General features: G+C 44.6%; 2 long non-coding RNA genes across 2 annotated transcripts in view; one reads left to right on the top strand and one right to left on the bottom strand.

Annotated features, from left to right (window-relative positions):
- Positions 1 to 21,653, bottom strand: part of LOC138566717 (uncharacterized) — a 31,359-nt gene extending 9,706 nt beyond the window's left edge. Inside the window, exons 1-2 of the long non-coding RNA XR_011302004.1 lie at positions 21,271 to 21,653; positions 10,907 to 11,072 (exon numbers count right to left, since the gene is read on the bottom strand). This is a non-coding gene — a long non-coding RNA (uncharacterized lncRNA). The remainder of the gene's footprint in view (positions 1 to 10,906; positions 11,073 to 21,270) is intronic.
- Positions 21,654 to 21,778: 125 nt separating this feature from the next.
- Positions 21,779 to 25,440, top strand: part of LOC138582344 (uncharacterized) — a 253,519-nt gene continuing 249,857 nt past the window's right edge. The window contains exons 1-2 of the long non-coding RNA XR_011305012.1: positions 21,779 to 21,867; positions 22,553 to 22,718. This is a non-coding gene — a long non-coding RNA (uncharacterized lncRNA). The remainder of the gene's footprint in view (positions 21,868 to 22,552; positions 22,719 to 25,440) is intronic.

Genomic DNA, 25,440 nt, shown 5'->3' with positions numbered 1-25,440 from the left:
AACACTGGCTATCACACACAAATGCCTGTCACTAAAGGCCCCTCCATACCTATCCGAAAGGATCATCACGTGCACCTCCGCCAGACCCAAGAGAACCCATGTCACCAACCAGATCTGCATTCCCTCATTCAAAAGAGCCAAAGCAGGCAGTGCCAGTTTCCAACACCTAGCACCTAAGAACTGGAATGCCCTTCCCACCGCTCTCAGAAATGAAAACAAATATGCCACCTTCCGCAAAATGCTGAAAACCATTAACATGTTCCAACTATATTTGTCTGCATGCGCGTCAATTTCGTTGTTCCACCTAAACCAAGCACTCTATTACAATCTCAATGCTCCACTGTAACCAAGGAATGTACACCTCTGTTTTGACTCCTTGGGAATGTTGACCAAGTGTTGCATGTTTATGAAGTAATCCTAAACTCGCTGTAACTAGCGCCACAATGCCCCAGGGCTGTTGTGTGTTGTTTAAATTTAAATAAATAAATAAGATACCATTGAGCCTTCTGTACTCGCGCCACTATGCCCCTGGGCTTATTTTATTTTATTTAAATGACTACCACTGAAAAGTGCCTATTGAAATTAACCACAGCTAACACATTCTCCTCAAAGACTGCTAAACCATTGCCACATCTGTAATCTTAAAAGCCGTCTTTGCTCCATGGACACACAGTCCCAATGTCTATCATTAGACCAAAAAATCATTTTTTCTTGCCATATTTCTCCTTTCATTCTAAAATCGTAGTGCCACTTAACTCTTCTAAACACATCAGATCATCCTATGAGGCTGTCGTACTGTGAAACATATTCATTTTTCTGTTTTGCAAAAGTATTCCTTATTTTTAGGTTGACACCTTTTATTCCCAGGTGTCTCTGTGTATTCTGTGTTTATGTATTGCTGAGCCTACATGTAAGCTCACTTACTCGTCCTCTGCAACAAATTCATTGTGAATGTAATGCACTTTATTTTCACAATAAATGCAACATATAAAACACAACTAGCTTAGCCTTTTCCAGCCTCACTCTTATTGCTAAAAGTAGTTTTCATCCAACAATTACACCAGCTGCACACATAGCTGATACAACCATGCATCATACAATGCTATCTCTCTCTCAACTGACTTGACCTATGGTTCTCGAGGGAGTTCAACCATCAGTGCTTTAAACTAATAACACTGATATGTAAGGTGCTATATGACTGCCAAATAACTTGACATGACATAACATAACCTAAACCTCTAACAGTTGCGCTCGATTGGTGCGCATAAGAAATGTCTTTCATCAAAGGAATGTTTTCAAACTTTTCAAATGTTTTGGCAAGTGTTTCAAAAATGCGCGACAATGCTCGACAAACAAAACACTTTGTATCTACAATCTGTATTTGGCACATGCTTTTGATAATTAAAGCCTTTCTGTAAATGTGGCTTGCGATGCACATTCTGCACTCCTTCAACATGGGCCAATTTCCTGAACTTGGCAATGTTATCTTCAAGGCCGACAGTGTGCATTCCTGCCCAATGCCCTTTCATCTGAGCTCTCGTGCCTTGCTTTTGAGCAAAACGAAAACACAATTGCTATTCCTGTGCCAGTTTGCCCACTTCATTCTGCACATAGCAACACTGTTTGAATCTCACATGTTTCTCAACTGTGCGCTTTTAAGCAATTTTCTCTGACTTTGTATTCATATGCTTTATTTTTTATCTTATAAACCAAATGGCAACTGAGTAGTTTTCTACCAATCTACAAGACACTGTGTCTACACTTAAAATTCATTTGCATTCTGCAGCTTGACTGCACACAACACGGGACCCTGAACCAGCGCTTTACTTACCTGCTCTTCAGCTCATTATTTTTTTTTCATACGAGCCGTGAAGGGGCTCTGTCGGTGCTTGGGTGCCTCCTGGAGGAGGCGTGGCCCGACCAACACACGTGACTCATCACGTGACCCGCAACCTCCCTATAGCGCCGACCCATCCACCCTCGTGGCGTTAAGCCCGTTAGGGGTGAAGGCCCGGGACTGTTGTGCGACTGTTTGGCGCTGGAGGAGCGCATTAAAGAAGCTAACTCTGCCTGATTGAAGCTCGCAAAGTTCGGCAGGCCTGCAGTTATGCAGGCTGCAGGGCTGCCGCCACAGAAAGCGGGGAGAAATGAGCCTGAGCCAGAGATGGACGCAGAACGGGTGGACCCGTTTGACACATCGCCCACGACAAGAGTGCTGCGGAGCAATGTCAGCTTCTTACAGCGAACGGAAGAAAAGATCCCCGCGGAAAAGAGGTAAGAACCTCGAGATCCAATCCGTAAAGACTAAGTTTGCGATAGACACTGCCCCATCTCCACCACCGGGACACAGTAAAGGGGAGGTCAGGGGAAGCAACACCTGACCAAAGACACGGGCGAAATAGACATGACCCCCCCCGCTGGAGTCTGAGGTAGTACCCGGACAGAACCACTCAGACGAGGTGGAGATAACACAAGACCAGAGCGCCGCTTGGACGAGAGGTCTTCCAGCTCAGCCTGCCGGAGGGTGGACGGACCTGGACGTTGCTCTGGTCATGTGTACCAACAAAGCTGGGGGGATCACGGAAGTCTACAAAGAAATGAACCATGGAGAAAATATCCAAACGAGAAAAAATGGAGTAGACGCGATGGAGGAGCAAGCAACACCCATCGAGGCACCGTTAAAAGAAGGACAACTGGAAAGATCGGTACCATAAGAGTTAAAGGAGAACCGACCCGAATCCAACCAGACCCCAAGCATAGATATTAAAAGAACAATTGAAAGCCCCGGAACTAACAGGAAGGGGCCATCCACAAGGGGGCAGTCAGGTTCGGCAGTTAAACCGCTGTCGATGATCAAGGCATTAATCCACACTAGCACGCCCGCATTAGAAAACGAGAAATGTATTTTGAACTCAAAGACAATGTTGGGAGTAGTAGATCCCAGGCAATCAAAAATAGAGCTGCGGGAGCCGGGACGGAGGAAGACTGGTGAAAGTAACCTGAGCATGGCCTCAAACAATGTCTTCTCTGAGATCATCACCATGGAAAAGGATTTAGAGCCAGAGGAATGGGTGGATCTGCTCCACTCGACAGATGAAACGCCCGATGGCCCAAAAAAGATCAACAAGGCAATCGCAATAAAACGACAATATATTAAGAAAAAAAGCAGAAATCAAACAACTCAAAGAGGCACCTCAACCCTAAACCATCAAGACGAAGGAAAGCCGAAGCAAAATGAGACCAATTTAAGTACTAAAGAAGCAAAAAAACTAAAATGTGTGGGCATCAAAAAACAGGGGGCGAGCATGGGAACGACCCAGAAATCCGTACTAGCTAATGCACTATTCAACTTCTTTAAACCCCATCAGAAAAAACGAAAATTAGACCAAGACGATGAAATATCCGACGCTGATATTTTAGAGGTAATCGAGGGCTCGATCCTGGAAATTAACACAAGAAAAGCAGACACGGAGTTCGAAGCAATAACGATACATGAGGAGAGAGGGGTATCAACAAGAGATACGCGAAGGACACTTCCAGTAGAAAGCGAAGCGTATGAATTCAACCTCGCGTGATCACCCACGCTAATCCACTTAAACCTTAAGAAAGAGACACTAAGAGCCAAAAACATACTGAACATAATGCAGAGCCCAGCGGCGTGATAAACCAAGCGGGTGACGATAGAGTAAGACGCACTCCAATGGGAGGCCTAAATAAAAGAGATGAAGACGCAATGATCTCCCCAAAAAGAGACGAAGTACCGGGCGACCCCCAACACAGACTAGAGGAAGCTGCCCATGCCCGGAACTCTAGCAACACCGAAGGTATCTCGATGTCAGGGGTATGCCCTCAAGCGGCAAGTCCGATCTCGAGGAGGGGAAAATCGGCAGAAAAATGACCGCAGAGGCTTAGTCAGGAGATCTCAGGTATAAATGATGAAACAAGTGAAGGCCGTATCCAGCCACAATCGCAACAAGAGGGGATTGCTCAGCCTAAATCGGTGGAAGCAGACGAAAAACAGCTTGAATCACCCGAGACGCCCAGAATTGAACAGAGGGTACTACATGAGCCCGACGTTGGAGATGGAAGTCACTCAAGAGCTGAAAAGAAGGGGGGTATTGGAATGAACTTGGAGCAAAGGAAAACCTATGGCCGAGACTCAGATGGGAAAACACAAATGAGTGATCAATCCTGGACAAAAGCCCACCTGCAGATGATAGAAAGAGGTGAAAAACAGAGAAAAACAGATAAAGAAGGATTAACTCTAAACCTTAATCCCTCCAGAACTTCGTTCAATAGTTCCGAATCAGTAGAAGGCACAAGTGGGCGACCGTTGGGAGCAATCTCAGCACAACAATTTAACATTTGCCCCAGCAGGGATGGCCAAAATACACCAGGAAAGCACAGAAGATATAGTGAAATTGCACCTGACCATCAAAGAGCATCACCAAACAAAAAACAAGATATGACCACAATTATGGCAGCGCTCACAATCGCGCTTGCGCCATTTTGCAAATTATATGAAACCATCGGAGACTCAACAAAAGACAATACAACGATTCTAGGCAAAATTCTAACTAAGATGGATTTCTTAGAGGGATAGATCACGGCCATAGAGACAAAGGCAAGAAAGCAGGAAACAAATTGGGAGGGAAAATGGGCCACCCTAGAGGCAGAATGGAAATAAGTCACAAGAGAGAAACAGCTGGTAAAACAGACTATGGACAGAGCCTCCCAGAAAGCTCCTCAGAAGGAGCTTGGAGAATTGGAACCAATTTTCACTAAGCATAAAATGACAAACAAGTGAGCGACCTGCGCAACAAAACCAGAGCCCCAAGGTGGGAGCAAAAACCACGCCAGTAGTGACTAACCAAAAGCAAAAACTGGGTTTACGACTGGAAAACGACTCGAACAAAGGGGCAAGGGACACAAAGAAAAACGAGACCTCAATCACAATGAAGGAAGTGGAAACTATTAATTTAACAAAAAGCCCCTCAACTCCACCTTGCAGGAGCAACCCCAGGGCAAAAAGCCAACAAAGGACAGTAACATCGCCCAAAACGACGGAGGAATTTTTGAGGACAAGCGCCCTGTTGGACCTGTCAATATACAGCGACATGGAATTAAGAGAAGAAAACGCTAGACGCGCAGATGGACTGACGGAAGAACAGCCATGGGAGCCGGCAAGGGGAAAAGAAATAAGAGGCAAAAAGATGACAGGAAAAACCGCGCCAGTATCTCCTGAGGAGAAAGACTCTCCACAAAACCAGAAACACTGCGAGCGGGGTTCAACCCCAGTGAAACAACAACAACAGCAGGAAGAAACCGCAAGGAGAAGAGACGAGAAGGAGACCAGGGAAAATCCTAGTAAAAAACAGACAGAGCACTCCAAGATCCAACTTAACCACCAAAAGGAGTTAAGAGTCTTTAAACTAGAGCAAACGTCCTGTAAATCCAAATACATAGTGCTGAACAGAAAAACAGTACTGCAGATAATAAGTAGAATCCACTGTCTACAACATCTAAAGACTGACGACTTCGTATTAATAGAACCATACCATAGGGACCAAAAGGCTAAAACGTATCTACATATCAAAAGCAAGGCTGTAAAAGAGGTCACAGATGAAGCATATAAGGACCTACAGCAAGCAGGTTATACCCTGGCTGAACTAGAGCTAAACAAAACAGGCCGGAAACAGCTACCCATAAAGAAAAATTCTGAAAATAAAGTGCATTACATATCCCGCACGAGAGACTTATATAACAGAAAGAGACAGTTTCCGATGTACCGCACAGGATATGAAAGCAGTCGCCAACAGGAGTGGGAAACGCGGAAACCAAAGAATGAGAGATTCAGAGGCAGAGATATTAAAGGAACTGTAGATCGTAAGGAAAAGCACACAGAGAAGGGGGGACAGTCACATGACAGAAGGGAGTACCGGAGAGAAGAATCGCCCTGTAAGCCACAGACACCCCGAACAAAGAGAGAAGTGCCAGATCGAGAGGGCAGAAAAGAAAAAGACAGAGAAACAACAAGGGGAGAGACGCAAGTAAACAGAACACCAAAAGGTCCATGGAACTGGCTAAAAGCAACACTAAATCGACACACCGAGAAATAGCAATCACCAGGAGGTGGGACAAAAGAAACACCGCCTCCAACAAATAAGGAAGAAGCCAGGAAAGGGACCATAAAGCGAGATTTTCTTTCCATGGCCTCCTGGAACACGAGAGGCCACCGGCACCTGACAAACCCTGAGAATCAGGATCTACATTCTCGCCAGCATCAAAGGGCCTGTTTGGACGACCATCCTCAGGGCTCTTGATAGCCATAAAGTTGGGGGTCGGAATATCCCGAGTAAAAACCATAATCGAATCGTACGGGGTATTGGCAATCCTTGCGCATAGGCGCAGGAAGAACTTGGAGGAAAGGGAATAGAAAAAGCAAAAATCGCATTAATAACGGCATATTGGAACCCAGAAAGAACTATGACAGCAGATTTTTGCAATTTAGTTGCAAAAACAATTGATGACATCATGGTGGATCACCCTACGGCGCATATAATAATCTGCGGAGATCTAAACGCAAATTGCAGGACGGATAAGGTAATAACACAATCTAAGAAGCTGAAATCCCCAGCAGAAGAAAGAGGAAATGCATGGATGAGGCTTATGAAAGCGAGACATCTTCACAATGTCGCTGCACTGAAATCATGGATGGTAAAGAATCACACATGGGAAAGAGGCATATCCAAAGCAGATATTGACTACTTCTTTGTCTCTAAAAGTCTAGTGGCAAGTATTCAAGACTACTCAGTGGCCAAAATGAAAGAAAGCGACCATAATCTTGTGGCTATAGAATGGCAAGCAAGACGGCCGGAAAACGAGAGATACAGCAACTCCATCGAAGCGAACAGTCAACAAACCCGCATTCGGCTGACTGCAACTAACATCGAATGCATAACTGAAAAGTACAAAACGAAGGCCGCCCTACGAGGAAAAAATAACAAAACTCGGACTATGTTCCTTTCTTATTGCAGTACAGGACGAAATTGCAGGGTAAAAACCATAGGCAAAAGCCAAATAAACATATATATGACAAAGAGGTCGTAGAAAGGAAGAGAACCCTGAGAAAACTTAAGAGACAAACCATAAAAGAGAACTCACCAACAGCATGCAACGCATTGAAACAAGAAAGTGCAAAATATAAAAACTGGATACGTGGTCATAGGCACGCGATGTACCAGAAAGATGCAGAGGAAATGCTGCGCGCTTTAAACACAAAAAAAACTGGAGACTTCTGGGCGCTCATTAACAAAGCTGACAAGAAGGCGGAAAACCAAATAGTAAACGCGGTGAGTGAAGTGGCATGGCTGAACTTCTTTGAAAATCTGTTCAAGGCACAACCAACACACCCTCCAAGAAGCAGGAACTCAGGTCAAACTGCTTGGATCGACATTACATCAAAGGTCGACATATAAAACGTCATAAGGAATTTAAAGAAATCCAGGGCCCCGGGGCCAGATGGATTAAGTAACATCGACTTAAAACAAAACCCGGAGATCTGGGCAGTCCTAATCAGTGCCATCTTCGAACAGTGTAGACTGACAAAAACGCTCCCGCCATCTTGGGTAAACGCAGTGGTGGTGCCAATCTTCAAATGAGGGAATCGTGAAGAACCGAGTAATTATAGACCAATTGCACTACTCGATATAATAGGCAAAATTTTTGCCACCCTCCTTCTGACCCATTTTCGTAGCTGGGCCAGATCTTCACCGGCAAATGACCCGTTTCAAATGGGGTTCCTAAAGAAGGGAAGCACTACAGTAAACATCCTCATCCTAAATTTGATAAAAGCCAAGGTCAAGCAAGGAGCGCCGACTGTGTTCATGGCTTTTGTGGATCTGTCTCAGGCGTTCGACAGAGTAGACAGACGAAGACTGTGGAACAAATTGGAAAAATGGAACTGCCCTAGGGAAATACTGAACCCAATGAAGGCGCTATATACCAACACCAAGCTAAGAGTGCGCCTAAACAATCAAGGCCTGCTGTCGCAAGAGATACCGGTGGAACAAGGAGTAAAACAAGGGTGCCCTCTAGGCCCGGCGTTGTTTATTGCTTTTCTAGGGGACCTTAAAGACTCGAACGAAGAAGTAAGAGCATTTCCTCCAAAGCTGGGTAAGACCAATATACCACGTCTACTATACGCAGACGATCTGATTTTATTAGATCAAACCCAAATCTGCTTACGACGACAACTCGCCAATTTGGCACAATATACGGAGCAAAACAACCTCAAAATAAACAAAGCTAAAACAAAAATATTGATATTTGGAAAAAAGGCTAAGGAAACATCTGCAGGCTACAAGTGGGCATTGGACAATGTAGAAATCGAAGTGGTCCAAAGTTTCAAATACTTAGGAGTCCACATAGATAATTCGGCAAAAGAAGTTACAACGCAGACGATCCTGTGGGAAAAACCAAAATATCTTGCGGTCCAAATGAAAATGTTAGACCGAAAATATGGCAAGTTCTCCCTGGTCCCGAAGATTGAGTTCTATAAAGGGAAGGTGGTGCCAACCTTGACATACGGCATGGGAGCGACCCTGAGCATTCCTAAGAACATATGGCGGAAACTTGCGAGCTACATCTGGAAAACGGTTCTGGGTCTGCCAAACGCGACCGCAATGGAACTTATCAGAAGAGGCTTAGGCCTACTCTCTCTAGAAGCCACGGTGGAATTAAATGCAATGCAACTCTGGAGAAACACTCTCGTTAAGGACATCTTGCCTATTTACAAGATAGTGGCCGATGAAATAGCAAAACATAGCCTGGCTATTTTAAACAATTGGATAAACAACCTGAGAGAAAAGCTCACTGATATCGCCTGCAATGAAGAGGACCTTATAAATAACCCTACAAGAGTGAAGTCAAAATTGGAAGACCAAGACTGGATAGAAACGTTGGAGAAAGTGCAGAAGAACAAACTGACTAAAGATCTGCCTCCTAACTTCAATAAGTTAAAAGAACCAATGAGATACTGCAGCAAACTTCCAAATAAGCAACTAAGAAAAATGTTTATGAGGGCACGTTTCAATCTCCTACCAACCCGGGAAATCCAGGCAATCAGAAGACAAACGAACGAGAAATCCTGCCGACTCTGCAAACAGATAAATGAGATTGAATTGATAAAACATCTGCTGTTATATTGCCCAGAGTTAAGTAAAACAAGAGCCACATACCTGACTACCCTATCTACAGATCTTTCTAGAACACTAGAAGATGCAGATACAACATGGTGGAATAGGCTGATGTCAGGGGAGAAAACTAAATAGACGATAGCGACCGTGAAAATTTTGGAATGTGCATTAGAAGCAATTGCCTCTAAAGTCCCGACGCTGACCGACGACGAGGCCCCCGACCTGGAATCGACACTCTAACAGGGAAGAGGAGGAAACCAGGCGGTTTGGTTCTCAACTGTGGGACTGCTGCACTTTTCTGTCTTCTTCCGTCGCTCTTCGTGTGGCTCTTGTTAGTTGACCAACATCACCTTTTTGTAAAAATTGTTAATGCAATTATATACGAATAATAATAAAAAAAAATAAAAAAAAAAAACAATTCATTTGCTAAAGATACGCTTAGTTTCAAACACGCAAACAGACTGGAATTTCACAATACTACGCTTCTTATCTGAACCTCATTAAATAATTTCTTCACATTTCCACAATTCCTTGTCCATTAATCACTGTAAATCCAATGCGATTCTCTGTTTGCACAAAGTTTCTAAAGGTCCCGAACTCTTATTCTGTCTTTCAATTCTGCACAGTTTCAGGGCTCACATACAACAGCACTCTTTAAATCACTGTAACTTAGTTATTTAAATGAGAATTTCTATCGTTCTTGGCAGGATTCATTAATTATCTTGTTCTGGTACTAGGAAATCACAAATTTAACTCCATAGCAGCTGGTTTAAACTTTTTGTAATGGTTATAAAGTGGAGCAGTTCTTTTCAATTTATCTCAGAACTGCTTGGCTCTTTTGAGGTGAGGCCACCACAATTTTATTCACCTTGAATTATCGTATCTAGCCATGTGAATCATTTTTTTTTAATTTTGAGCATTTTAATATTTTGGCAAAAGTTTTTAGATCATTTTGAAACTACATTTTATTTTCATAAACAACATCATACAGTGCACACAACAATATGACACATAAAACGAAATCAAACAAGCAACATAACATATAACAAAATCAAACAAACAACATAACATGACATGTGACAAAATCAGACAGACTCCGGCCGGCTACATAAATCTCTGCCCCTAAATTTTACCCCGACATGGGGTGTAAGCCCATCCCTTTCGAAAGCATATTTAACCGATTCAGTCTCCTATTTATTCCTATTTTATTCAGGACTTTGGATGCAGGCTTCTTCTAGTCGCTATATTAAGCGTAGGAATTTGGGCGTATCCTCTCTCATCTTGGGTGTCCTCCCGGTATCTCTATATATCCTCAGGTATCCTCCTGGTATCTCCCTCTATATCCTCAGGTATCCTCCTGGTATCCCTCTCTGTTGCTTGGGTACCTCGAGTCAATATTTTTTCCTCTTATATATATACACATTATACTCTTACTCTAACATTATTTTTGTTCATGTCCCACCTACCTCAGTTATCTTTTGCTGGGGTTCCCCATGAATGTTTTGGCGTTTTCCCAAATCTGGACTGACATTATTATTTTTCCTTGAAAAGTTACCACAAATATATAGTCCCCTTCTGCCATACTGTTCTGCCTCACTGCCCTGTCCCTTCTTTTCTATTGGCTAGGGCAGCTGCAGTCTGTACCATCCCTATCTTATTTTCTATTCCCTTTACTCTACTCTTATCTTGGGCAGAACAGTATAGCTCACCTTAATCTCTTAGTCTTGACAGTCCGGGCTCTTTTGGGCTTGAAGAGATGTAGTATGTTCATCATCCTATCCCTCCTGGAATGGCTCGCCATGTGTTCTCAAAGTCCTTGGATCCCGCTCTTGCTCTTCAGCACCTCTTCCGCTCTGACAAGCTGTCCTGGACTTTCTGGAGCTCTCAGAAAAAGTACTCAGTAAGCATACAGGAGACAAAGTCAGGTTCATCAAAGACATCAGGTTTTATTCATGCCAGACTGACACAAACTGCATCATTGTCAAGTACACAAACTCTGGCTCCGTGCTGCAAACAGATCTTGTTTTTATATCGTTTTGAGAAAAAGAGTCGATCCCCCACCCTTTTTCAATACATGCCCAGGCAAAACTCTCCATTGACTTTACTCTCGCACCTGGCAATTATTCATTCTCTGCTTAAACCTTCAAATTGAAATACATTTTACCACCCATCATTGGATTTTCCCGGCCACTCTACCCTTATACGATCATGGAGCTGTGTTCCTTGGCTAAAAACTGAGACACAGCCTCGTTGTCTGTCTGTCTCAGACTACTTACCTGGTTTCCGCAGGGCACTGTGGCCTTGAAACATTCCTGCTCCGGAGGCTGACTCATGACACCACTGTCTGAAGAGAGCTTCTTCATTAAATGCATTCTAATTGCTTATGGAAGGTATTGTTTGAATTAAAGGTGTTTGCTAGTTACACAAATGGTAGAGTTCTTTTTCTGTCTGGGTATATTTAAACACTTAGTCATTTTCCTACTCAATTTTTATAATATGCATTTTGTACCCTGCCTACTTACTAAACCATGATAAAAAGCATTTTCGACTTTATAAATATTAAAGTACTAATGTCTTTCAACCCTATGAGTTCTATTTTCACACATTTACAATACTAAATCACCCCAGGCAAATTTCTATGCCTAGCTTTAAGTGGGGGGGGGTGCCCCCTACTGTATTCAGTTGTTGGTAACTCCTCTTCATATTGGTACCTCCGTTACACCCTCATTGATCCATAGTGCACTAGAACCCGGCCGAGGGAATGAAAAGAAACCCCTAGAACAGGGATGGTAGCCCATGGAAAGGGATGACCTATAGGTCCAGCAACCCCCAGAACCCTAGATAGAAGAACAAAAATAGGGACTATTGGTATCAGTTTACAGGTAAGTGTATCGATATGTGTATGTAATACAAGGTACTGTGTTTGTTGTCATGCAGGTTCAGATTCCAGAACAGGCAGTCCATCCAGGCCTGATGGAATGAGGATGACCTGATGGCACAAGGACGCAAGGGAGTTCCCAAATCCAGGTAAAGGTCCAAGATATGACTCCAGGTAGTATGTCCCAGTTCAATTTGAGGAAGAGAGTTCCCAAATCCAGGAAACGGTCCAAGATATGTATCGAGGTAGAAGTCCCAGTTTGAGTTGGGGAATAGAGTTCCAATAGTTATGAAGACATGGGTCTCGGAGAATTAGGGGAATTATTCCTTTGTGAAAGGGAAACGAATTACACCCAACTAGATGGTGAGTATTTGCAGAGCAAGGATTCAATCCACCCAACTAGATGGTGAAGGGAAGGTAGAGCAAGGCAAATTCAGCACAAGGAAAGAGGCAACAACCACGCGATCAGAATGGTACAGGGGTTTTATTATGAAGATTGAGGAGCATTGCGATCTTAGAGGAAGGTACCTAAATTTACTGTCGTATGTGCCTTCCGTGAATAGACAACGGAACACATCGTCCCGGATGCCCTGCGGCACGCGCAATAGCATGCACTTACTGAGACAGAGAGTGGTTGTCAGGAGGAGATTGCACTGGGCGGGTACATGTGGGTGGCATCTTATGAGTCATGAAGAAGGTGCCCTTTGAGGAAGCTTGTCTTGATGTCTTTCTTTTCTGAATTGAGTGGAGTGAATGTGATATTGATTGCTCGACATTCCATAGTTTAAGGGCATACATCGAAAATGCATGCTTCCTATTTATTTCTGTTTTGCATTTTTTCTACTGTAATCTGGTCAGTCACTGACTCCTGCTGGTGTGCTGACCCCCAAAGATGTTGACTTTGTTTGTCAGTGAAGGTGGTGCGTGCTTGTGGGCTTAGCCAGTGATGTGTGTGGGCATTATATTGCAGTATTTGTAAAGACCATTTGTGAGATGAGCAGCAGTGTGGAAAGTGATTTTCATAGGTGCTAGGGTGGTCTTGGTTAGGTCAGTGAACAGGGCGTTTCTTACATCTAAGGGCGATAGGCCCAGGACATGTACAGTGGATCTGAATCTGGTGTACATTAGAACAGGCTTGATTTGTTTCACAGAATGATTTGCTGGTACCATGTGGAGTTTTCTTTTCTACAGTATTTGCCAACACCTTGTGCAACCATCACTTGGAGACTAGAACTTTGTCCTGACGAGTGAATTCTAGTTAATTTATTTATTTTTTAATCATTGCTAATAGACCTAAAGAAATGTTATGGGACTAGATGGCAATGAATTGCCCCTGTCGTTCGGCCGAGCCAAGTGATGGTGGATTGATGATGTTTTAATGTTTATCTTCGCTTCTACATCTTTCATAGTTATGGAATTGGTTGAGGATTGGTTAGGATGCTTGTCTCCACAAAGGTGTGGCCGGCCATAGAAGCTGGATTTCAATATCACCTCCTCCAATTCCTTTTTGAATTACCCTTGCTGTTTACATTTTATTTTGTTACTTTTGTTTTTTATGTTCGCAAACAATTAAAAAAGCAAGCAAAACAATCAGAGCGAGACAATAAGAGGTGGAGGTGTATGTACGCTTGGGGCAGCACTTAGCCTCATGGCTCTTTTGGGCTGTACTCACTGACATAGCAGCTGGATGTGGCCCTTCCATCTATCAAAATGCTCATGTGCTCGGCCCCTTTGCAACCAACACCATCCTTGATTTTACAAACAAATTACTAACGGATAACTGTTATAGAGAAAACCTTGGCTGGGCAAATATAATGGCTATTATGAAGTACCCGGGCTGCCGCCAAAGAATATATAATGTGTACAATATGGAGTGGAAGCATATGTGCTCAAGGGACAGGATGTTCTCTCATGGCTTGGTAGCCGAGAGAGTTCTGCTGCATGTGCGACAATGCTAGACAATTTCAAGTAGTACGTTCATGCTTCAACGTGCTTCAAAGTGCCAAGCTCCAGGGACCTTTCACATCCAATGCTGTCTTTCAGTTTCCTACCTATGTTGCACTTTTAAATTACAAGCTCCTCAAGTTACTGCTTGCATGTTTTCACCCCCCAGGAATATCTCCTTTTTCTCCCCATTTGCTTCACTTTTTGTTTACTGAAATGCGCACTACTGTTTAGTTCACCTTTTTAATTTCTTACATTTGATTTTTGGGTTGGGTTGGAGTTGTTAACCTCCTGCAGAGTAAATGATGCTGCGGCTGACCTCTTGCAAGGTGCTTGCATCTTTTCACATGGGTGATTCGTATCCACCCGGGATGAAAAATGTGAAAAGGTCCTAAATGAGGCGTCATGCATTGCTGGCTGCACTTAAGATGCTACTCTATTAAACAGCTAAACCGTACCCCTCCTCCTCCTGTGCAACGCATTTAAAGGAGCCTACTTTTAAAACAACCATACAGTTATCCATTGTTCATTGCAGCTTGTGAGCTTCTTCGCTTGCCGTACCTGTAATACCTAAAAGGATCTGCATGGAGATGAGAGCCAAACCGAGGGAGCTTTTTGGCACTGGGTATTCCATCACTGAATTCCAGCAAGACCTTCCCTGTCTCAGGATTCCTCTTACACGGTCTGCCACCTATTACCACACAAACAGGAAAGCACAGCCTCGGACAAGAAGACCTAAGCATGAGGATGAGTAATTGTTGGATTGGACACTGTAGGACAGTGGTCTTCAAACTTTTGTGGCCTGGGCCCCCCCTGAGCAAAGTTTGGGCAGGCCGGGCCCCCCCAAAAGTGCCAGATGGACAGTATGTAGAAATTGCTATGAACTTTTGCGTGCCGTCACCGCACCCTACTCCCAGTACAGACCCAGGGCTCTCCCCACCCTACTCCCACCATTATCCCAGTGCTGATGCCCTTCCGTCTCCCACCACAGTCCCATAACACAAGCATACACACATCCATACACATACACATACACACATACACATTAAAATAAAAAATAAAAATCGCCATAAACGTACCTCTGTAGGGGCCTGGGCGTGGTTGCTAAAACGCCCCGCTCCAGGTTGCTCTGACCGTATGTGCGAGGAGGCGCAGGAGCACCCCCTCGCACATACATACATGCAGTGCCCCAGCCAGCATTTCCAATGAGCTATGCAAGGCTGGCGAAGCAAAATACCCCCAGCGTTGCATGGCTCAGTGATCATGTGCGGCTGGGGAAATGAACTGTCAAAGGCAAACAGAGTTTCCCTTTGACAGTTCAGCCAACCCAGGAGCACTCCCTCAGCTGGAAAAAGCAGCTGAGGGAGTGCTCAGTGTTTCACTGGGCTGGCTCCTCGGCTCCTCCATAATGGGTGAGGTGGCCAGTGGTTGGACACCCCCTCACCCATTATGGATGAGCCGGCAGGCTTGGACTGGCCTATACCAAAAATGCAAAATGCTAGTGTTGGCCAATAAAAATGGGCCACTTTTTTGGCCAATGTGGGCCTGTTTGAGGAGTTACTTCACTATGCAGCTAGTAGTTTTGACCATTGTTGCTGAATAAGTATTCTTTAAATATCACCATTTGTTTACATTTGAACAAAAAACAACCCCTTGGCTACTATTCAAACAGTCTGTGACTAAACACTGAATATCCATTTGCAACTGCTGGCCATTTTTTCATTGGTGCCTAAGACCGTTTTTATGCTGACTATGTGAGCTTCCGCTTCCCGTTTCCTCCAATCTAAAAAATATATATATATATATATATATATATATATATATATATATATATATATATATATATATATATATATTTTTTTTTTTTTTACATTTCATGCTGGGCTCTGGCGCCCCCCCCCCCCTGGGATGCGGCTGCGCCCCACAGTTTGAAGACCGCTGCGTAGATGTGGGATGCTGTAGGCGGTGAGGCACCCATACAAGCCAACCATCTCTATATGGGAGGGCAGATGCTGGATTATCTAGGCCAAAATGTAACACATGGTCATGGATTTGCTATACATTTGTGCTTTCTTCCTCCTACAATATCACTTGTCCCAAAGCTATTTAATGAGCATATTCGGTTGTATCAATTTCCTTCTCAAAATCTGAAAAACAGTTTGCATACTTCTGAACACTAATATTCCTATACATTACATGCGTGTTGTTTGCTTAGGTGTCTGTCTGAGGTAATTGACTTCTTCAATAAGGAAGTTGATGAGTGAACTATGAACCAGTTTAAATCTCTGTTGTCCTTTTATTATGGGATCAAAGTTCTGAACTTACTCATCTACTGTGCTTGGCAAGCTCTCAGTTGGAAATGGCAGGCTGCAATGTGAGTCAGACTTTACAGTTGCCAACGAGGGGTTGGTAGGAGGAGGTGTGTGCTTTGTTTATATCAAGTGTTTCTACTGTACACATAATGTACTTGCCAACATGATCTATTCCACTCCAATCCAGTCCTGGATTTTGCTTTACATTCTGGGACTTGTAGTCCTGGCTACATAATTTGGAACACACAGTGCTGCAAGTATTGAAATGCAAAGACAAAATAGGACTGTTAGTGACTTCTTTGGATCGCCCACCAACGAATTGTATAGTCTAGTCAAGGGATAAAAATGCAGCCTTCCTTACATGTGCTGATATACAGGGGTGGGTTGTAGTAAATCATCCCTAAATGTTGTGTTGTGTTGCTATGCCTTGTGTGTGTGCAGTGGAGTAATGGTGCATTTCTGCACTACTAGGCTAGCATCTATGATCAGTGATGTTAACCATGAGAAGCAGAGTTGCATCACAACAGTGGATAGAGAGGTGAGGCTGTTGAAGGCATGATATTCATAGATGAGAAACCCATCATGCTGGTGCACCTCAGCAGCCTGGTGTCCCGGAAAAGAGAGCATCTATACTGCAAACCGCATCAGAAGCACCCAGGGAAAGCCCATGACCCGGGTGGCATCACCAATATCCTCGACGCCACAGTCATCTTTTAATCCATAATGGACAGAGCCTTTTTCAAGAAGCCCATTGTCTGTGGGGCACTGGTCCCACATGTGTAAAGGATGAGACTGTTTTTTGGGATTCAGTCTCAACCTGAGTGCCTGGACTTACATCTGATTGAAATGATATGGTATGATATGACAGGTTATTTATAACGCGCATAATACCCAGATGTTTCTAAGCGCGGACCTGGGGATCGAACCTGTGTTGTTTCTTGTCGGCTTGCTTCCAAGGCGAGCACCTTGCCCCTGAGCTATCCTCCTGTTTGCCGGTAACACTGATGAAGCTAAACAAATGGTGTGGGTGCTCTTCCTTGGATATGGAATGTGTGTGCATTTTAGTATGTTTTATGGATTAGATTTTTTTCTGTTTGTCTGTAACACTGATGTAGCCAAACAAATATGGGATCTTGCATCATTCTTACTTTGGACCTACATTGGGGTAAGGAGATGGTGCCGTGGGAAGCTGCAGGGGAAGCTGGCAGTGCTTTTGGCCTGGCAAGGTTTTCTTCTGTCATCACGGTGGCAATATGTGGGGGGTAGTTCTAAAAGTTGCAGGAGTGGAGCTCATCCTAAATAGCTCTATAAAGATGGACTCAGCTAAAAGGCCCAAATTGTTTCTTGGGAGGCACACATGAACTTCCGGGCTGCATTAAATCCATTGCTGCCATGTGGGAGGTGGGGGCAGACTGCAGGTGCTGGCTCTTTTGTGGACGCTGATATGGTCTCGTGCCCACATTTGTGGTGCTTAAGACAACATCTATGTGTTACTAGCAATTGTGAATGGACAAATTAATGTCAGCCTCAAAGAAATTCATTACTTGATGTTCAAGCTCAGCGATAGTGGGTTCAATACTATAGGTGTCTCTGATCCAAGTGTAAATAATTAAAATTGCTCCTACAGTTCTCTCTGGGCTTTTGAGGGTCTCAAACGTAATCATTTGAGTGGAATAGTGTGTGGTATCATAACTAGCCCGAGCTCAAATGTAAGCACTGCAATTGAACAAAACTATTCTTATCTCACTTGAATATTAACATATACAATTAGGCAGATATTGTCGCAACAAGAGCATAACATTAACTAAGCATAATGCATATTTAACAGGGAAAAGGGGGCTTTTGAACGTCTGAATTTAACTTCTAATTAAGTGTTTGGTGGACGGCACAAGGGGCTATCAGAAGTGAGACATGCTGTTGCCCACTTCCCTAACTTCTTTCTAGCTCCGGACTGTACCTATGGCACCTTCGTGGCCCCCAGGAGATGCACCAAAACAGGAAACAACAGCATTGCCTAAATCTACAGGTGATCTGTGATGCAGACCTCACTGTGACCCACTGCTGTACCCGTTTCCCAGATTCCACTCATGATGCCATGCCGTGACCCACTGCTGTGCCTGTTTCCCAGACTCCACTCATGATGCGATGGTCTTATGCAACAGTACACTGCCAGTATTCGGGGAGATCCACAGAAGGCAACATACCTAGCACGGGATCACAATTAAGAAGTGCAGGAATGATTGACAGCAGGGTGCTGAGGGGTTCACCAGTGTAATGTATGCCCTGCCACACCCATTTGCATGAGAAGGAATTGCCTTGTGACACAGCATATAGCGAGCACTACACCAACTCACAAGCCACTGCAAGACAACGTCAGGGCATGACAGAAATGTATAATCCTAAAAGTTCAAAGATTGAACTACAGGTACCACAATTCATTGGGGAAATCATACCTAGACATGATAAAGCACAGTTTTTGTTTGCAGGATGACACTGCAACACTGACTATAGCTATGGCATGAATAGGGCACCCCATGAAAGCCATTATCGAGATGCATGTTTCCAACCACAAAGCACACACGATTATCTGAAAGCATATCAGAGCATATGCACGAATGCCGAGTACTGAAGACCCACAGATTAAATGCGCATTTGCAATCCAGTTACAGCATATGCCTGTTGCCTCTGGTGAGTTATCACCAGCTCCTGTGGTTGATGACACCTGTCTGGAACCCGCCCACAGCACAGGAGGTGGCACACATTAAGATCAGGCTCTGTATTGAATGTGCATTTGGCCTGCTGAAGGGCCGGTTCTAGTTCCTCTATCAGACAAGAGGCACCCTAATGTACAAGCAAGACAAGGTGGCAAAAGGTTTTGTTTGTGTGCCATGCCGCACGGCATGTGCATTACGAGACATAACCCCATGCCCGGGATGTCAACATGGTATCTGCAGAGGAGGATGGCACCCATGTCGGAGGTCGTGATGAAGACAGTCACAAACTATTTGAAAACTTATTTTAAGGCCCTTGCATGTGTCACTTTACTTGCAGACCAAGCAACACTCTTGACGTCCCCTCTCCTATATCCCCAACACTCTTGCTCTCCTACCTCCATTATTCTCAACAAGGTTGCCTTCTCATCTCCCTCATCCCTAACACCTTTCCCCTCACACCTTTCTTATCCCCAACACACTTGCCCTCTCACCTCCCTTATTCCTACCATGAGTTTCTCTTGTACAGAAATGACGTATAGCATTTACGTGACCTGTTCAACACGTCATATTGCTCAGCTTGTGCATGTGCCACAGAGAACTGGGATTGGGAACAGAGGCTTTCAGACTCTTGCCCTTGCATGTGCTGAAATTCCAGGAGCAGTGTCCTCTGCATAGCTTCAGCACCTGGCGATATAGCCTTGGTCCTCTTGCTGGCCAAACACTGCATTGGATGCTGTTGCTGCAGACAACAGTGTAGTGGCTCCGCCTGTCCATTCCAATTGCCATCGGTTGGATTAACCCTGCACATCATCTATAATGGCTCGCAGGTGTTACAGCTGCTGCTCTTCAATGTGTTCAATGCATTCCTGGTGCAAAACAATGTTGTTCAGCCAGCGGCAGATCCTTTTCAAGGGTGCACTGGGGGACGCTCCAAGCAGTGCAGACATGGCTGGGGATGCCATGCAGGTACCTGGCCCCCACCCACCGGTATCAACAGAGCCAATACCATCACCATTGTATCTGTGTCCTGCTGCTGGGGACATTGAATCAATGGAACAGTTTAGAAGGGGGAAGGAGGGGCATGCACGGTGGTTGGCAATGACACCCTATGGGTGGCTGGTGTGAGGTTTCCACAGGGGCCTGCAGTCTGGTGGTACGGGTAGAAGGTGGGGCTGCAGCACCAGTGCCAGTAGTGGTGGAGTGAATAGCCACAAGTATTAGGGTGAAGGCAGTCTAGCTGGTGGCAGCAGCTGAAACTGGCAGCAGATACAATTTTTCCAGGGGTCTTCGGGTGGGTGCCATGACAACAAGGTTTGGGGAGAGTGGCTGAGGTGCTTGTGGTTGGTGTCATACCTCAATGTTCTTCTGTGGAATGTTGCGTTGACCCTGACATACTGGGTCTGTCTTCCTCTCCCATGGGAGGCCTTTGAACCCGTTTCATAATGAATTGATGAATGGTATGCAGTTACTCATCACGCTAACTGGTATGTAGCATAGCAAGACACGCATGCGTTTTGGAGGATGCTGACCAAAAGCTAATGGGGGTAGGTTCATGTGCCATGGGTTGACTATTCTCCCAGTGCTATTCATCGCCTCTGATGTGCACACACCTTACTGATTATGAGAGTTGAATTAAGGGTATTATGATTTCTGTTGACATGTGCACCTTGAGGATTGACCTTTAGGAGTCAGCATGGTACCATTCCATCATGTACAAGGGTTTTGGTCAGGGCTGTCCAAGAGCACTGTCTAGGTGGGACTAGGACAAGGAGGCATGACTTGGCCTGCCATTTATGATAGCTCTCACTGACAAATACATTGCTCATGTGACATTTACATGGGTCAGGCCAGTTATTGGCACTTATGTTTTCAATGTTGGTTCAATGGTTGGTGGGTGTTGTAGGGATGTATGTGCCCAGAGGGGGGGGGGGTTAATTTGGTTTTAGACTGCATGACCAGTGGGCATCCCTAATTGATGCATCTCCTGGTTGCATGAAGTCATGCTTCCATAGATACGATGACACATTTCTATATTCAAAGTCATGTGGACATGGTGTTCCTTCATAGATGGCACATGAATGTTGTTGCCCTAGCATTGGCCCCAAGGCCTTTTGAACATGGGCTTGGCCTTGCCATTGTGGCCATCACATTCCACATCCTAGCACATGCCTATGCTAGGAAGGAAGGTCATGTATTCACTTTAAAGAGATGCCATTGCTACTCACCAGACTCGGTTTGACTGCATGCTCCAACCTCGGCTGATCGAATTCCATCTATGCCAGCCATGTGGATGACAATACTGACATTTTCTTCTTATGGAATGAGAGCGAGTGGTTCAAATGTGCCACCTCCTGTGGCAATGGATGATGATGATGATCCTTACACTGGCATTCACGTCATTCCTCTCTTGAAGCAGTCTTCATTGTGCCGGGGTGCAGGTGTTAGGATCCGTCCCCAGACGGCTCTGTTGTTGCCAGGCCGTCTCTGACAACCAATGTGGACCCGCAGGTATCAGGTTGCAGTGAAGCATTTCCTGAAATGAGGGGTAAAACCATCCATTCTGAGCATTGCTATTTCCTGCCATGTAATACAATGGCTCGGAATAGGTCCTGAGAATTCCAAGATGGCCTCCCATAGACCCCTTTTTTGATAACCAAAGCAGCGTTCTAGTATTTCCTCAAATGGCTGTCAGGGAACGTTATGTCGTTCCGATCAGCTCCATCCCGCAAACAGAATATTGCTGGGAGGCAAACGCTAAGGTGGCGTCTCACAAACTGCTAAAACGCTTAATTTGCTTGCCCGCTCTGTATGCATGCCTTCAGGTAAACTAGGTATTTAGCATATGTGCAAGGGGAATGCTCTGAGACTCTATGATTTTGTTTGGTGCAGATCACGTTACTCACTTCGTATCCATGTCCGTTGTGAACTAGGGTTAATGCATGTTCACAAGCACTTTTGACCACACGGACATAGTTTCCAAATGCTTGTCCTTGAATACAACACGACATGTATTCTGTTGTTTCAAATTCTTGTAACTCTCCAGAAAGGGCTTACTCAATCCAAGTTGTCCCACAGCGAGATATCAGGATTCTATCCTGCAAACTCAATGGTCTGTGACTAAACAGGCAATTAGCCATTGGAAGGTTCAAGCTTGACAGATCAGGAGATCAGGTACTTATACGCTTGATTCACATATCTTAGTACTTTCCTTACACCTTTGTCATTAATGCAGCTCCTGAGTCAAGGATTCCAATTGTTAATAAGAAAGGGGCACAACCAATAAGACGCCTCTGCTTTATTACCAGTCTTCTTATTCCTGTCTACCGCATCCCAAGGATCCTGCTTGCAACAGCAGGGACATCAAGTGGGGTTTACCAGGGGTCGCAACTGTAACCCCTGACAACTCCTGTGCGACCCTTTGAGAGAGAGCAACCGAAAGTAAAGAGGGATCTCAGATGAGACAAAATACATAATGTAAAAATCTGAAATAATTTCTTTTTTTTAAAGACAGAATGACTTCAAAATGAACCCACCCCCCCCCCCCCAGGACTTGGAACACTCTGGCGCCCCCACTGTGTGCATGACAGGCATTGCGTGCATGAGCATGGAAGACAGAGAGGCCAGCAGGAAGTCAGAGAGGAGTTCCTCGGAGAAGCAATCAATTTTGAGAAAGGTAACAAAGTGGGGGATTTTGTAAATGTGTGTGCGTGTGTGCACGCATCAAAGGGTGTGTATTTATATGCAAGTATATTATGTAAATTATGTGAGTGAGTGCATGATGTATGGGTGGCTCTGTGTGTGAGTGAATAATGGATGGGTGCAGTGTAAATGAGTATGTGAATGGTTTGCCTGTGTTCAATACTTATTACTTACCAGTAGTCTTCATTACTCCCAGTCCTACCCTTCCTTGTCCCATTGCTTGCCCTTGAAGCACCTTGCCCTATACGTTAGTACTGGGAGAAGAAAGAGGGATTTGGAGTTAATTCTGGGTCAAGGGACTGATGTTGGGGTTGGAGAAGGAAGGAGAAGGCAGGAGAAGGGACATATCAGGAGGGTGGAGCAAGAGGGGGGGGTGCGCTATCATGTAATGGGCATCCATGATAAAGCTGTAATTTCTTAATGTACATGACATTTTTACAGGACATCTATAATAAAGTAAGCATGCTAAGCATTATTTCCTGTCTAGACTGGCATTTGGGTGCAGCCAGCCTGGTAATTTCTTATTACATCACTGCATATTTTTCTGGGCATCTGTAATGAAGTAAGCATGGTAAGTGTTATTAGCATCCTGTGTGGGGCCATCAGCCAATAAGAATGCTGTATTTACTAATGAAAGACCATGTTCCGAGTATTTTCATTGGTGTTGGGCGCTTACCTTCACCGCTCCCCCTTCACCTTAGCATCTATGTAGATCCCTACACAGTTGCTAATGGTGTCTTTTTTTTTTTTTACAAAAAGAAAAAACGTACCTTTATCCCGAGGCTGGGCATTGAGCAGCACTGCCGACATTTGTCATCAACATTGAAAATGGATTTCCTGGATGACAGCACTGTGCAGCATCGGGCCGCGGGAAAAAAGTTACATCTTTTTCTTTAAAAAAAAATATTAGCACCTGTGTAGGTAACTACATGGGTGCTAATGGCAATATTACATGAAGCGACAGGCCGACCCCGTCAGTAACGGCACTGCCGCCTGCTTTAAGGGACCCTCCCTTCACTTGTGCAGCAGGCTGTTACCGACAGGGCCGGCCCGCCGCATCCTGTAATATCGCCTCACTAGCTGTCTCGCCTGGCATTTGTTTGCCCCCAGTCTAGTAAATTCTTAGTGTTGCATGACATTTTTACAGGGCATCTATAATAAAGTAAGCATGATAAGTGTTATTACATGTCTAGACTGGAATTTTGGTGCAGCCAATCTAGTAATATCTTACTGCGTCATGGCATATGTTTCTGGGCAGCTATAAGGAAGTAAGCATGATAAGTGTTATTACCTGTCTAGACTGGCCTTTGTGTGCAGCCAGTCTAGTAATTTCTTACTGTCGAATGCCATTAATACAAGGCATCTATAATGTACTTATTTATTTTATTTATTGTGCATTTGTATGGCGCTTTTACACCAAGAAAATTGTGTTTCAAGGCGCCCACAGGGCAGCAGGGGGGGTACCTGGGAATGAAAATCAATTAAGACAATGAAGGCTAGAGGCGGACCTACTAGGCCTTGTGAGCATTCAAAACGTGCAAGTGCAGAGAGAGGAAAGGGAAGAGGGAGTGGAGGGGTAAGTGCTAGTTGTACCCAGAGGGAAGTGTTCCGGAGTGAGCAGCAGTAAGTGCCAGGAGGAGGAAGTGCTAGGGAGTGGTCTGCTGACAATAAATAAGTGCAGGCATGCGGTGGCAAAGGCCAGTGGGGACAGAGGCAAGTGCTGTGAGCGGGCAGAGGCTGGACAGTGATTGGGTGTGGGAGGCGACGGCCACAAAGGACACATAAGGGGCCCGGCCACCAATTTCAGCAACTGTGGGATTTGCAGAGGAGGGAGGAAGAGAAGGAGGAGGTGAAAAGGAAAGTCTTGACGAGCTTCTAGAATTTGAGGAGATCTGGCTCGAGACATAGAGGAAAGGGGAGGCTGTTCCATAGGCGGGAGACTGCAGAGGAAAGAGATTGCCATCAGCTCTCTGTTTAGTGAAGTGCTTGACACACAGAGAGTTGGTGCTGGAGGAATGTAGAGATCTGGAGGGAGAGTAAGAGCAAGTTGTAGATAGCGTGGTCCCCGGTTACCTGTCTAGACTGAAATTTGGATGCAGCCAGTCTAACCATTTCTTACTGCGTCATGGCATATTGTTCTGGGCATCTGTAATGAACTATGCATCATACGTGTTATTACATGTCCAGAACATTATATTGCTGCAGCTAGACTAGCCTTTCCTTACTGTGGCTTGACATTTTATACTGGACATCTCTGATAATGCAATAATTGTAACTGTAATTACCTGGGTAAACTAGCATTTTGGTGCAGTCAGTCCTTACTGTGGCATTGTATAGTTTTGTGGCCAGCGATGATAAAGTAAACATGATAAGTGTTATTACGTGGTTAGATTGACATTTTGGTGCTGCCAGTCTAAGTATGTCTCACTGTGGCATGGCATTGTTTGCTGTGCCTCATCATTGCTACAGCAAACATGATAAGTGTTATTATGTGTCTGGCCTACATTGTGCAGCCAGTTTTGACATGCTTTCTTATATGCTCCACGGGTTGAGCGCGCGCTGCTGCGAAGTGTGTGTGATCTGCAGGTCACAGGTTCCATCCTGGCCAGGCCAACTCAGCCTTTCATTCTTCTGAGGTTGAAAAATGAGTACCAACTTTTGTTGGTATGATAACTGTATCTAAATATGTGCTATGC

The sequence above is a fragment of the Ambystoma mexicanum genome, chromosome 1p (genome assembly GCF_040938575.1).
Source record: "Ambystoma mexicanum isolate Mex_15411 chromosome 1p, UKY_AmexF1_1, whole genome shotgun sequence".
In the NCBI taxonomy this organism is placed as follows: Eukaryota; Metazoa; Chordata; class Amphibia; order Caudata; family Ambystomatidae; genus Ambystoma; species Ambystoma mexicanum.
The sequence above is the reverse complement of the archived record's forward strand: the minus strand, read 5'-3'. Positions and strand labels throughout refer to the sequence as shown.